General features: G+C 46.6%; 1 long non-coding RNA gene across 4 annotated transcripts; it reads left to right on the top strand.

Moving 5' to 3' along the window:
• The first annotated feature begins 3,470 nt into the window (after window positions 1–3,470).
• On the top strand, window positions 3,471–11,477 carry LOC123411573. Of its 4 annotated transcripts, none has more exons than XR_006613282.1 (4): window positions 3,471–3,803; window positions 4,411–4,518; window positions 5,800–5,848; window positions 6,092–6,720. It is a non-coding gene; the product is annotated as an uncharacterized LOC123411573 (long non-coding RNA). The 4 variants fall into 4 exon arrangements; XR_006613284.1 differs by lacking the exon at window positions 4,411–4,518 and adding an exon at window positions 11,438–11,477 and having other exon boundaries at window positions 3,479–3,803; window positions 6,092–6,236; XR_006613283.1 differs by lacking the exon at window positions 4,411–4,518 and adding an exon at window positions 11,431–11,470 and having other exon boundaries at window positions 3,479–3,803; window positions 6,092–6,236.
• The last annotated feature ends 3,300 nt before the right edge of the window (window positions 11,478–14,777 follow it).

Raw genomic sequence — 14,777 nt, 5'->3', positions numbered from 1 at the left:
ATGACGGAAATGATCCGGAGATAGATAAAAATGACAAGATGCTGAGTCACCCTAAGGATGCGAGCCAGTGGCAAGCGTTGAACTTCGAATACCCAGAATTTGGGGACTATCCAAGGAACATCGTGCTGGGCGCGAGCACCGATGGAGTCAATCCGTTTGGCAGCCAGAGAAGCACACATAGCACCTGGCCTGTGTTTGTGTGGATGTACAACCTTTCCCCTGGTTGTGCATGAAGAGGAAGTACATTCACATGAGTATGTTAATTGAAGGGCTGAAACAACCAGCGAATGACATCAATCTGTATCTAGGGCTGCTGAAAGAGGAGCTAGACACGCTGTGGAAAACGCCAGCCAATACGTGGGACGCCGCAGAGAAAGAATATTTCCCTATGAGAGCCGCACTGCTCACGACGATGCACGACTATCTCGGTTACGGATATGTCGTGGGGCAGGTGGTCCACGGATTTTCTGGATGCGTCAGGTGCATGGATGACACAATGTATCGCCAACTAGATAGAGATCCCGAGTCTTCGAAAACCGTGTTCATGGGATATCGAAGGTGGCTTCGCGACGATGACTCGTGGAGAAAACGCAAGGATCTGTTCGATGGTGAAACCGAACCCTGAAGACGCCCCCGTATGAGGAGCGGCAAGGAAATAGACGAGTTGTTAAAAAATTGGAAAGAGTGCCCACCGCCGGGAAAGGTGCCAAAGCCGGGAAAGAAGTGAAAGGCGCCAGAGCCGCTGCTGAAGGTATGGAAAACGAGGTCTGTTTTCTGGGACTTGCCGTACTGGAAGATCCTCCGTGTGCCTCACAGCCTTGATGTCATGCATATCATGAAGAACGTGTGCGAGAGTCTGCTTGGTACCCTGCTCAACATGCCAGAGAGGACCAAAGATGGGCCGAAAGCAAGGGCAGACTTGAAATCAATGGGCATCAGGGAGGAGCTTCACGCTAATAATGATGATGATGATGATGATGATGAGGCGAAGGAGGACACGGAAAGTCGTCGCAAAGGCAAAAAGGCCAAGACGAACGGAAATGACTTCCCTCCCGCATGCTTCACTCTAAGTCAGGAGGAGATCGATCAGTTTTTCACTTGCCTCGTAGGAGTAAAACTTCCTTACGGTTACGCGAGGAAGATAAGCACATACCTAGACTCAGCGAAGCAGAAGTTCAGCGGGATGAAGTCTCACGACGACTGTCACGTGCTGATGACGCAGATACTTCTAGTTGCAATTCGTGGGATCATGGACGCGCACGTCCGTGAAACGCTATTTGGCCTATGCAACTTTTTCGACGTCATCTCTCGGAAGTCGGTTGGCGTGAGGCAACTCAGAAGGCTACACGAAGAGATCGTGGTGATACTATGCGAGCTTGAGATGTACTTCCCGCTCGCATTCTTTGACGTTATGGTGCATCTGCTGGTCCATATCGTGGAGGATATCATCCAACTCGGGCCGACGTTCCTACACAGCATGATGACGTTCGAAAGGATGAATGGTGTCATCAAAGGATACGTTCGCAACATGTCACGTCCAGAGGGAAGCATAGCCAGGGGCTTTCTGACCGAAGAGTGCATCTCCTACTGCACGAATTATCTAGGCATCGAGAACCCCATTGGTCTGCCCGTCAACAGGCACCTCGGCAGGCTCGCTGGATGGGGTCACCGTGAGGGTCGCCGCGAAATGCATGTCGACTTCGAGGGTCGACTCGCCGACTTTGAAAGAGCAAACCTAGTCGCGCTACAACACATAGACGTGGTCGATCCTTGGGTGGTAGAGCACAAAACCTTTATTGAGAAGACGTACAATGACCGAGGCCAACAAAGGACGGACGGAGATATAATCAAAGAGCACAACTCATGTTTCACGCATTGGTTCAAGCAGAAGCTTCTGTCGTACCTTTTACATGAGGATTCTTCCGCGGAAGAACAGCTCATATTCGCCTTGTCACAGGGCGCCGAGCACAACCTGATGACGTATGAGGCGTACGATATTAACGGCTACACATTCTACACCGAAGGAAAGGACATGAAGAGCGATGGTTATCAGAACTCCGGGGTAACGATGGAATTCTACACCGGTAATGACAAGGACAGATACTACGGAAGGATCGAGGAGATCTGGGAGCTGAGCTACGCCGGAGAGAAGGTTCCGATGTTCCGTGTCAGATGGGCCAAGAGCGTTATAAAAGAAGACCGGTATTTCACCACCATGGTTATACCCGAAGCCAAATCCAAGACCGCGGGCGCAAACGTCACCGCGAAAAATGAGCCATGGGTACTGGCTTCCCAAGTGGACCAATGCTTCTTCATTACCGACCCGCCAAAGCCCAGTCGTGTTGTCGTGAGGAGAGGCAAAAGGAAGATCATCGGAATGGATGGAATCGCCAATGAGCAAGACTTCGACAAGTACGGCGACCCGAAGATGGAACATGACGACGACGATGAAGTACCAACATACACCACAAGAAGAAGCAGGACCACCCTACCTAAAGGACGTCCGTTCAAGAGAAGAACTCCATTTACGAAAAATAAGGGCAAGAAGATTGTGAACAGATAGCTAGCTAAGATCGATTGTATTTAAATTGTAGCCTTCATTTCTCGATTGTATTTCGACATATTGAAATGATATTTCTTCTGTTCTAGTGTCCTCATGAATATTTATTTATGTTTATTATGGTATTGAATTTCTAACTCACAAAAAGTATTAAATTTGTTAATATTTTTTGAACTCATGAATATTTTTAAATTTCATGGACACTTTTTGAATTCATGAATATTTTTTCATATTCAATATGAAAAAATATTGAATATTCATGAGGACACTCGATCTCGATCCCCCTCCATCTCGATCCCTATCCCCCCTCGCCAGATCCCCCTCGCCGTCGAGCCCCCCCCCCCCCCCCCGCACCCTCCCCCGCTCCACCGCCGCCGTCGATCCCCCGCACCCTCCCCGGCCCGCTCCACCGCCGTCGAGCACCCACCGCACCCTCCCCCGCTCCACCGCCGCCGATGACCCCCGCACCCTTCCCGACCCGCTCCACCGCCGCCGCCGACCCCCCGCACCCTCCCCTCTCCACCGCCGCCGACGACCCACCGCACCCTCCCCCGCTCCACCGCCGCCGCCGACCCCCCGCACCCTCCCCCGCTCCACCGCCACCGACGACCCCCCGCACCCTCCCCTGTCTCCTCGCTCGGTTCCCCTGAACGGAATCGGCCGAGCGCACCACCCACCCCCTCCCTCCCCAGCGCCATTGCTATCCAAAAAAATATATTACTAATGGTGCATCTTTCTGGGGTGCGCCATTGCTATCTAAAAAAAATTACTAATGGCGCACTTCTCTGAAATGCGTCATTGCTATAAAAAAAAATACTAATGACGCACCGCATGAGAATACGTCATTGCTAAAAAAAAACTAATGGCGCACCGCTAGGGGTGCGCCATTGCTAAAATCCCCAATCCCCTTTCTATCTGCATCCCCTGTTCCGTTGCCTCGCCTCCTCTCTGCATCCCCTCCTACTCTACTCTATCCACAGCAGTTCCCCTCCCCCCTCCTCGCCGACGGCTCCTCCCTCGCGGCAGCGCCCAGTACGGCGAGACGCCGGGGCCGCACGAGCAGCTACTCTGCCGTTCCCCTCCCCCTCCTCGCCAGCGGCTCCTCCCTCGCGGCAACGCCCAGTACGGCGAGACGGCGAGGCCGCACGAACCCGGCGTAACCCTAGGGCTCCACCTGGTCCCATCTTCCCCCGCCGCCTCACTCCGGAGAAGAGGAATCCGCCGGCGGCCTCGAGATCTCCAGGTTAGTTTCTCTCTCTCTCTCTCCCCCCTCCCCCGTCTCTCTCGCGACGAGATCTTCAGGTGCTGATGGGTGAGTCTCATACTCATCTCCATCTTCATCTCTGTTATCTCTTTTTTTGCTGTTGTATGCATAAGTAGCTGTCAGTGGCGCGTTGCAAGGAAGGCGACTGAATTAAGTAGTAGCAGTTGATCGGAGGTCCCGTTGATATCGACGTGTAAACTTACTAAAAACATTTACCTGACACTGCTTAATTAGCTCATTATATGAAGATGAAAACTCCAGCTCAACTCATCGGTGGGTACTGGCAAGACAGAAAAGAAATCGCTACGTCAGTAGCAAGATAAGTTTGTTTGATCGAACGTTACTCATCTTGTTGAAACTATATCCAACAAGAAACTGGTTTCCCAAGTCCAATTTGTACACGACCAATTTTTCAGCAAGAATTTGCTCCTGATCAAATGATAGTTAGCGCTAGCCTACAGGCAAAACAAACGGCCTAAGCTTCCAAAATCAATGGGTGGTTCGAATATGGAAAAGTTCAAACTGCGTTCTTGTGAAACTGCGTGTCTTTTTTCAATAATGGGTTGTTCTCTGCGACGACACACAGGCGGCTCTTCTTCGACGGTTCATCCTTTTGCTGGACCGATGCCGAGGGAAACTACTTCGCATTGCGTGGATCGAAGATTCCGTCAACCAAAACTGGGATGAACATCAAGTAGAATCTGTTCTAGTCTTTTGCTGTTTTATTTTCATTTGGGGTGCTGTAATAAAAGTGGTAGTGCGCCGTCAGACTTTTCTTTAACCTGGTTCCTTTAAATGGTAGTTTGTTAGTTGCCGATGTGGAGATGTTTGCTGAACCTTATCTGTCTTTGCTTCATTAATAAAAAGTAGAGTAGAGGGTAGACCCCTTTTATTCAAAAAGAAAAGGCTTCCAAAATGAAATAATTTTCAAAAAGCCAGTAGTTCATTTGTTTCAACTAATAAAGAGGATCTGAGGAGATCCTTAGGGTCACTAGCTTGCATGCACCACTGCCAAAGATGCTCCGATAATTCGACCATGCGGCCGGCTTGCCGACTTGCTACCTGATGCCGGCCGAATGTGACCATACACCATCTGTTGTTTTCGCCACATCTTCTCATGTCTCTCGTTAGTCATGGCAATGTCCTTAGCCATTCCTGTTACCATGCTTAAGATCATCTCCATCTTCATCTCTGTTATCCCTGTGGGGGCTCATCATGGTCATGAGCAAAGAGAACAAGTTTTGTTAGCTCCTTTTCCCCGCTGGTTTGGAGTGTGCGTGCCATCTTACCAACGAACTCCGTCACATCCAAGTTGGTGAAACGAAGGAGAGTCTTGAGCACCACCCAGGGAAGCTGATTCTCCAACAACATTATGTCATTCATGATGCAAGCTTGGTTGGAGTCGAAACAAGAGAGCAACGGTTGCGACAAGCGCTGAGGAAAGGTGCAATGCAACATGTACTGCAGCAAGAAGCAACCATCATGGAGCATCATAACTTGAAAGGCATCGTCGCTGATACCTTGTATCGCATAGTCGACGTAGTAGCTGCGGGTAGTGTTTGCGATGGAGTGGATCGCCTCATACACCTTATTGAACGAGCGATTGGCTAATCGTCTTCACTACCCCTTGTGACTTGTGAGCATGCTGGTGGTTTTGTGTTTGATGTACTTCTGTAATTTTCATGGAGCTATGAAAATTAATACAAATATCTTAGCCTCTTAGGACTGCCTGACTTTGTTGATGTTGGTCACACATGTGCTGTCTAGCTGTTTATAGAGCACCTGATTTTATCATTAGATTTAGTGGTCTCTTTTCTACAGTTCTTCCAGCAACTGGTTGTATATGAACTGATACTGCGATACTCTATTCTCCTTTCTGTAATGATGATGGTGTAATTTTAAATTCAGCTAGTTTCTTGTATCTTGCCTTACATGAGGAATCATCAATATCTGATCTTTATCTTGTTTAATCCAGGTAGCAGCCTCTGTATCACTGCAATCTGACAAAGTGGAGGGCCTAGAAGGTGAAGCTTCTTTTATGTCTGAACAAGCATCGGTTTTTAATTAACAGTAATCCATGATCAGCAACAGTTGCTTTCACTAATTTTCAGTTAACAGCAATCCATGATTTTTTTTCACAATGATCAGCAGCAGTTTTTGTATTAAAATGAATGTACTCCATGAATTTTAAGTTAACAACTGAATTTACTCCTTTATTGGCATTGTCATGATTCAGTTAACACAAAATCAACTTCATTAATTTTCAGGTACAGTACTCTGACGGAGTACCTTCTTCAGAGTGCAAAGGAGCAAAATTGTTCTAATCAGCAGCAGCACAGCACAGTCACTTGGATCAGCGGAAGAGGAGCATCAGCAGCACGGGCAGAGGAGCAACAACAGCTAGTTCTTCAGGTACAATGGAAAACAAGCAAGCTTATATCTGAAAAACGAGTTAGCTAGGCTCAGAATTTTGAGTTGGCCCCTTCACATAAGTTTTAGATAAAGTTTCAAGGTTTCTTTAGAGTATTTATTTGTGTCGTTTGGATGTACGGTTTGAGAGCAGCTATCAGTTTAGTTTGCTGTCCCGAAATATATGTTCCTGGGTACAGTATTTTGATATGGGAGATTAGGCCCTGTTAGAGGTGGTATTAAAATAAAGTTACAACATGAAAATTTTAGAGGTTGTTCTGTAGATACTTAAAACACATATCACTTGTCAGGTTTCGTTCGGTATATTAAACCCTATGAAATTATCAAAGTGGGCTGTACTATGTTGGACAGAATTTTATGTTTGGACTTGGGTGAATGTAACCAGACTTATACTCTCAGATTTTGTCATAGTTGATGGTGTGAGGACTTATAATGTGATAAAGTATATACGTTGTTGCAACACCTATATAATGTGATAAGTATATACATTGTCATCTAAGTTGAGCTGATTTTGATTTCCGTATGTTATGGGGGGACAACAGATATTGCTATATGTTCATTCTTGAGGGTACAGACTTGCTAAACTATTGATGATTTTTTGTTGGGTGACCTATTAGATCTGGAATGGAAGCTCACATAAGTTGAGCTGATTTTTGTCCATATGAAAGCAGAGGACCATATGGTCTGTGGCCTCTTCATCCATATGAAAGTAGAGGCACATTGTGGTGCTAGTTTGCTGGGTTTTGTCTCCGACCATCGTGTCGTGATGATTTTGCAGGTACCCCGAAGGCCCTTGAGTTTGCCGGAATGTCGATTAACTTCCGTTCCGGCAAATTCGGGTACTCCATATGTCCTATTTTCAGCAAAGGTCATGCTGAAATTTTCCGTGAATTTTAGCATGACTTTGCTAAAAGTAGGACATATGAGGTACTTGCGACTAATGCATGGGCCGGGGTATCTTCCTACTTAATTAAGTAGGATCAACTGCCCCTTTATTCTTGCTGCATTAAACCATAGGTGGCAATAGAGCCAAGTGATTAGGCCCAACTTAGAATTCTCCTTCCCTTTTCTTGATAGGGTATATTATTAGAAGATACCCATATATATCAGTCAACCTAGGGTGCCTCGCATCGATAAACCCTAAATGATGAAAACTTAACTTAGCATTTAGGGTGCCTCAGCGTCGACAAACCCTAAATTATGAAACCTTGGCTTTTAGGGCACCTCGGTGTCGATAAAAACCTAAATGATGAAAGCTTAGGCTTTTAGGGTGCCTCGGCGTCGACAAACCCTAAATGATAAAAGCTTAGCTTTTAGGATGCCTTGGTGTCGACAAAGCCTAAATGATGAGACCATGATCTTGTTCCTTGACAATAACCAACTTTTTGACCAAACTTTTTTCCTATTTAGAGCGAAACATGGCCCAGAACGATGAAGCCGGCGGTTCGGGCAAGGCATTCTGGGAGCTGTCCCAGGAGATGGAGGAAGAACCTCACCGCTATGAGGACGTCGCAGAAGACACCGATCCCGACTACACAACCCCTAGTGTCGTCGGGGATGACACCACTTATGGTGCCGTCGAAGATGCCGCCACTGATGATGGCAGCCAATCGAAGAGGCAACGGAAGGACCGGCGCCCGAACGTGCTCGGCACCGTCAAGGAGGAATTTACTGAAGTGAACTCCGACGGGTATCCAACGGCGCCCAAAGAAATAGTCAAGGGGTACGCGGTTCAGCTCGGGTGCATTCTCCGAAGCACCGTCTCGATCAACACCGAGAACCTAAGGCATAAGGACCAAGAGAATTTGCGCAACCTCCTCTTCACGAAGTTGCACGAACGATACAAGTTCCCGGTGACGTCACAAACACACGCCTCTCAAAGAATAAAGTGAACAATGCCGCCCTCACGAAGATGAGCACGGCCCTGTCTACTTGGAGAAGCGCGGTGAAGAGAATGATTGACAAAGGTGATAGTTATGAGAAGATCAAGGCGAAAAATCCTTCGATCAGCGAAGATGACTACAAGGAGTTCAAGATCAAGTGCGAGAGCAACACAATCGTGGAATCAAGTCAGTGGGGGAAAGAAATGCGGGAGTTGAACTTAGGGGTCCACCAACTCGGTCCCGGCGGTTACAGAGTGGCGGAACCTATATGGGACAAGGAGGACGCGGAGCGTGCCGAGCAAGGCCTACCACCCCGCTTCGAGAAATACGATGACAAGCAGACCAGGAACTATGTCAGGGCCCGGTACAAGGTGGACCCGGTAACAAAGGAGCTTACCACGGATGCGAAGACCATGGCGCTTGAGCTTGTTCTGATAAGGAATACACCCCCGCGTAATTTGCTCCATATTGTTGCATTCTAATTAATGAAGCCAAATTTCTAAATGGTTCACATTCCTTCAGTAGGACACTGAAAGCAGTAGCGCGGGGTCATCTCAGAGCTCTCCTTGGGACACCACTTTAAATAGGGCGTTGAACGTAATGAAAAACAAGGATAAGTCCAGTAAGCCGTCGTCAGCTGGTCGTGTGGCCGGCAAAGGCTTGTCCACGAAATGGTCGTCATACTATAACGCTGGTGGGCGAAAGGAGAGAAAGACCAACTTGGAAAGCCAATCGCGCGAGGTTCAAGAACTCAGGGCACAAGTGGCGCGGATTCCGAAGATGGTCCAAGAGCAAGTGCAACACCAACTGGGAGGGGTGATCACCGCCATTGTGCCTACCTTGATTGAGGGGCTGCAGGCGTGGATTGCGGGCGGCCAACAGGGGCCGCCCCGGGTTCCCAGCTTCACGGCTAGCAACTTGCACAACGCGCAGGCGGCGCCATTGGTGTCTCTGGCGCCGGCGCCATTGGTGTCTCCGGCGCCAGCACGAGCATTGGAGCTTATTAATGCACCAGGGTGTGCGAAGAATACGCCGGCCGGCACCTCGGTAGCAAGCGGCCCCTCTGTCACTTGCACGCCCGTCGTTGGCGGTGCCTCGACATTAGCCGAGCTCGACGCCATCACGGTAACTAAGCCTCTCTCGGCCGACGACTTCATCTCCTTGCCTTTGACTGGGCATCCCCTGACGCCCTACATGTTTTCGCAGGGCGCCGGCGCCGGCGCCGACGTTCCATGCACTCTCCTGCACTTCGTGGGCGGCGAGTTGATCGATGTCGCCAAGGGCAGAATCGTTCAACCGGGTAACCCCGTGTTCCACGGTAATCCGATGCCACCCACCGTGTATAGGGTTCAACTGGTTCGGGTGTTGCCAGGCTGCGACGACTTGTTACCTCCGTTCCGACCCGCTGGGGCCGAAGAAGATGATGTGATGACCCTCAGCGCCTGCTTAAGCTGGCCCCTGCTTTGGCCGAAGAGCCAGATTAGTTTGGGGGCGGGGGACACCACCCCACAGACAACACCGCCAGTCGTGCCGGCGCCAAGCCATGGCAAGACCGTCGCAACGCTACCGGACATGCCGGACATGCATATGGCACAGGATCCGGACGACGACGACGACGGTATATTTACGAAGGTCGATATGTACTTTCTTGAACATGGGTACGGTGAGGAATTCTTGGGGCCTCCTTCTCAAGAACCCAACCCTGCAAAAGACGGCCACGATCTAGCTGGTACCGCGGAGAAACCCAATTGCAACAGGCGTCGTCTGGCTTTCAGTTCTCAGGAGACGCCTCCAGCTGCCGCCTTCACCGAGCCTCAGATAGCCGAGGTGCGAAATATTATCAGCCCCAACACACTCAAGAAGGTGGTCTCTGAGCAGAACTCGATCCCATTACAGCAGCAGAAGAAGGGACGGAAAAGAAAGACTAACAAGGGTGCGAGCCAGCCGGCACCGAGTACGATCCGTGCTCAGGACGGGCCACCTTCACCTAAGGATATCTCGAGGAGGGTGCATGTGGCGGGTAGGCCGATGCTACCGACTAATCTGCTCAATGCTGCAACCGATGCTATGCGGAGTCTGCATGCCATTGTTCTTTCTTTGGAGAAGCGACGTCTCTCCGAGAATGATGTGGCATACCCGGTTTTCGTGGCCAAGGTGCCAGAGGGCAAGGGCTTTGTCGATAGCACCATCGGGGGTATGATCGTCCTGCGGTTTGCTGACATCTTCGCTATGTTTAACCTTCATCCGCTGCACTACACCTTCATTCGGCTATTTTCGCTGAGTATGGAGATGCGGATCATGAGAGACAAGACCCCGGACATCGTGATAGTCGACCCCTTCTATATGCGTGCCAAGATCTTGGGCAGCGTTGGGGACCGACAAGTCGCGAGTTCATACCTCGAAGGCGTCATTCTGGCAAACCCAGATAAGGATAACTTCCTCCTGCCTTACTTTCCCGAGTAAGTTATCCCCTCACCGCCCCATAACATATGATTTCTTAGATTTCGATCGTTCTTTTTTTTCTAACATTTCGTGTTTTGTGCAGTGACACACATTGCACACTCATCCTCTTAAGCCCGAAATATTCCATGACCACGTATTTCGACTCGGACCGTCAGTCGAAAAAAGACTACACAAATATCAAGAAAGTTCTTGATGAAGCTCTTCTCGGCTAGGCCAGATCTGGAGGCACCTTCAGCAGGACAATTCGTAGGTACGGCCATCACGTGTTCACCCACACTACGACGTTCCCCTGCGTCAAGCAACCGCCTGGCGGTCAGAAGGATGCCTACTACGCCCTCCATCACATGCGGGCGATCATACGGGACCATAATCACCTTCGGCTACCAATTAATCTCAAAGATTGGGCCGCACGCTTGTCGGCAATCCAGGACGCGGACATCAGACAAGAATTCTTTCGCATCCAGTCGGAGTTTGCAGAAATCATCCATCAAGATGTCCTTCGTACCTCGGGGCAGTTCTACCTCAGATTTCAACCGTCCAATAGTGAGATAGAAACAACGCTACAAATGCAGGCTGACAACGGCCGCGATTTCATGACCATCACGAAAGACGGTGGCTTCATTCACGCTCCGTGAATTGCTACTAATTCATGTTGTAATATTAAACTTTAATGAACTTGTATGTCTCTTTAGTTTGGACAGTCGTTCAACTTATATGTAATCGATGCTATTTATTAGTAGGACCATGAATCGTGCTGTTATAGTTGTAATATTAAACTTTAATGAACTTGTATGTCTCTGTGAATTGCTACTAAAGTTTTGTTTGGCTAGTGCATAGAGATGTCGTCGTATGTCGTGTACAAGGGTAAGGTTCCCGGAGTCTACGATGACTGGGAGGAGTGTCGGAGACAGGTTCACTGTTTCAGCGGTAACAGTTACAAAGGTACACCAGTAGGGCGGAGGCGGAAGTTAGATACGCGCGGCATCTAGCGGGAGAGATGAGGGATCGTTGGAGGAACCGGATGAAGACCAGTTTCATCGCGATTTATGCTCATCGTGATGACCGCAACTTTCTTCTATGTGATGGTAGTTTAGATGATCGATATCGACTTGTAATGTGAAGACAAACTCGCTACTCGCGGTCTCGAGACTTGTAATGTTCTAACTTTGTTCGGTATTTTAAATTCGAAGACTAATATGATGAATTGCATTCTGAGACTAATCTTCTATTGTATTCGATAAAATCTGCTGTTTATATGTTGTGCTCTCTATATTCTACGCAGTAATATGTTTTGTAACCTGTGCAAATATCAAAAAAGAAAAAAAAACTAATATTCATACTAGTGGCGCACCACTCAGCACTTTAGTGACGCACTAAAAAAACACACTAGTGACGCATCGTCAACTAGTGCGCCATTAATAAGCCAGAGCACATGGGCAAATATGCCCCCGGGAGGCATACTAATAGCGCACTGGTGCGCCATTAGTATACTAGATGCTAATGACGCACATGTGGTGCGCCAGTAGTAAAAAATTCTAATGGCGTGATGTTAGTGGCGCACCATTAGTAGCCAAAACAGGTGCGCCACTAGCAGACTTTTTCCTAGTAGTGCCCGGACGTTCTTTCACATACATGAATATTTCTACTTTTTTGAAACATGCGTATTTTACCAAAGAGAATAGAGAAAATAGAAAATATGCCTATTTTCTATGTTTCTATTTATTTACATTTCCAATTATTTTACTCTTATTTTACTATTTTTTAACATTTATATCCCTTTTCGTTTTTCTTGTCCTTTTCATGCTTTGTTTTTCTTTTTCTTTTCAATTACATGAAAATTCAAAAAATGCAAAAGAGTTTAAAAAAAATGTGTTGATCACTTTCTACATCATGTGAATATTTTCTATTTCATATTTTTTCTTTCTTTTTAAAATACGAAATCCATTTTTTCTTCTTTTTATTTCTTATATGTTTTCCTTTTCTTACAGGTTCTCTATTTTTTTGTTATGTTTTTAAAGAATGTGAATAGTATTGTGAATTGGAAAAACTATTGGGGCATCCACATTAAAAGGAAACTAGGATTAAAATAGATGATAAACTTATAATTCAAGTGATGAAGATAATGAATTTTGTGATGAAGGAAAAGTTCTTGGTCTCGGATGTCATAGAAACGCTACCATTCATCTAAAACTCGGTGGTTGTAAACTCGAACACTTTGTGATATACATTTTTCTTCTGCGAACTTGTGCACATTGTTCTTTAATCAAATGAGACTTGCTTAGGATTTCGGGGCTGTGTATTTACACAAACAATGGCACATATTCTCTAAAATAAAAAGTAATTAAACCTTTAATAACCAAGATTTATATTTGTTGCATAATTGCTTATCCCCTATCGCGACATGGTCAGAAAAGTTTAAGGAAGTACTAAAAAAAAGTTTGATTCGTTCTGTAAATCAAATAAAAGCCAAAGCAACAAACATAATACAAGTTATTATTTATTCTAATTATTAACATTCCAAAATTTGGAAAAGGAGGAAAATAAATAATACGCTATACGCATACAGAACAGGAAAAACGGCTCACATGGGTATTCCCCATGTGGCCTCGGTTGAAAGTAATCGAGAGTAAACGAGAAAGTAATCGGTAAATGAGAGACAATCGACAAGTAGTTCAACTGTATCTTTATTACAAGTAGTTCAAGTAGTGTGTGTGTGGTGGGGGGGTGCGTGTGTGTCAGTGTGTGTGCGCGCGCGCGTGTGCGCAAGCATGTGAAAGAGTACCTTTTGGAGACGCGATTGTTGGTGAAACAACTAAGGCCCTGTTTGGATCCTAGGGTTAGATTTGAGCCATCTAACCCTCAAAGATCCAAACAGATGGGTTAGAGTTGGTTAGATGCATCTAACCCATCCAAAAACTCTAACCCATCTAAGAGGTGCTTTTTTGGGTTAGAGTAGGTGGGGTCCAGAAAAAGAGAGAGGTCCAAAGTAGCCAAATAATTGAGAAAGAGCATTTATTATCCATCTAACCCTTCCATCCAAACACCTTTAGAGTTAAGAGTTAGTTCAGGTTAGTTTAAGGGTTAGAATCTAACTCCAACTCTAGCCAGGTTAGAGTATCAAAACAGGGCCTAAGACTGATCTTCTAAAGTCCGTTGAGCCAACTGTTTGCCCATAACAATTCCATAATAAAGCCTAAGCTTTGGCTCAAAAAAGGTTAAGAGGGAAAAACAGTATGCACCCAAGAGCCAAACAGCATGAACCCAAGAGCCGCGTGTCTAGAGGAATGTGTAATAATCTAAAGTCTCAGGACATTATTCAGTAAACTAGATCGAAAATTAATAGTGTGATAGGCATTGAAACCTATGCAATCAAGCAGCATCCACCGAAGGGTTTGCTGAAATAATCAAAAGTTGCAGGTACTCTTGCCTAGCAGCGGCCAGCATCTTTTACTTGCGCGCCAATGATTCAACAATATTAGCAGAAAAAACCCTCTGTGCTGACAAGATTTAAGATAACAGCTCGATGAAGTTACAAGGCGGATACCGTCGAAACTACAGCAGCATCTAGTGCGCAAAGCCTGACTGTCGGTTAAAATGAACAGGAGGTGATGAAGGGACGCAGCTTGTGCCACTCCCCTTTGGGATCGTAAGAACATTTTGTGCAGCTTCAGAAAGGAATCAAGCAAATTCCCGGAGGCCAGTAAGTTCTAACTACAATTGAAGGTTCTAACTACAATTGAAGTTGCCTAGATTTTTATCGACCCCGTCATAGCAAGGATGCATTTCAAAGCTTGAATAATATGCCATGATCCACTGTTTGATTAGGACATTAAGGACAGTAACTCTGTAACATCTACACACTTCATTCCCTGTCACTCAAATCAAAATATATTTGGAGACAATGCAAGTTGTAATGCAAACGATGCAGTTCCCTCCACATTTTCTCATCCGGGCTTGGGACCGGCAAAGGCAGTGTTAAACTACAAAACTACTAAACACAAAAATTAGCAAACACTACAACCAGTTATTCATCTAAGCATACAAGCCACACGGTCAATCAAAGGCAGGATTGGCACGACACATGATTGACCAAAGGGAATAAATATTCACAAAACATTTGCACAAGATCATAAGACAGAGACATAGGGGCATGAACAAGGAAAGCTATAAATTCCAG

This window comes from Hordeum vulgare, chromosome 7H (assembly GCF_904849725.1).
Source record: "Hordeum vulgare subsp. vulgare chromosome 7H, MorexV3_pseudomolecules_assembly, whole genome shotgun sequence".
Taxonomy (NCBI): domain Eukaryota; kingdom Viridiplantae; phylum Streptophyta; class Magnoliopsida; order Poales; family Poaceae; genus Hordeum; species Hordeum vulgare.
This window is presented reverse-complemented; position numbering and strand designations above follow the sequence as displayed.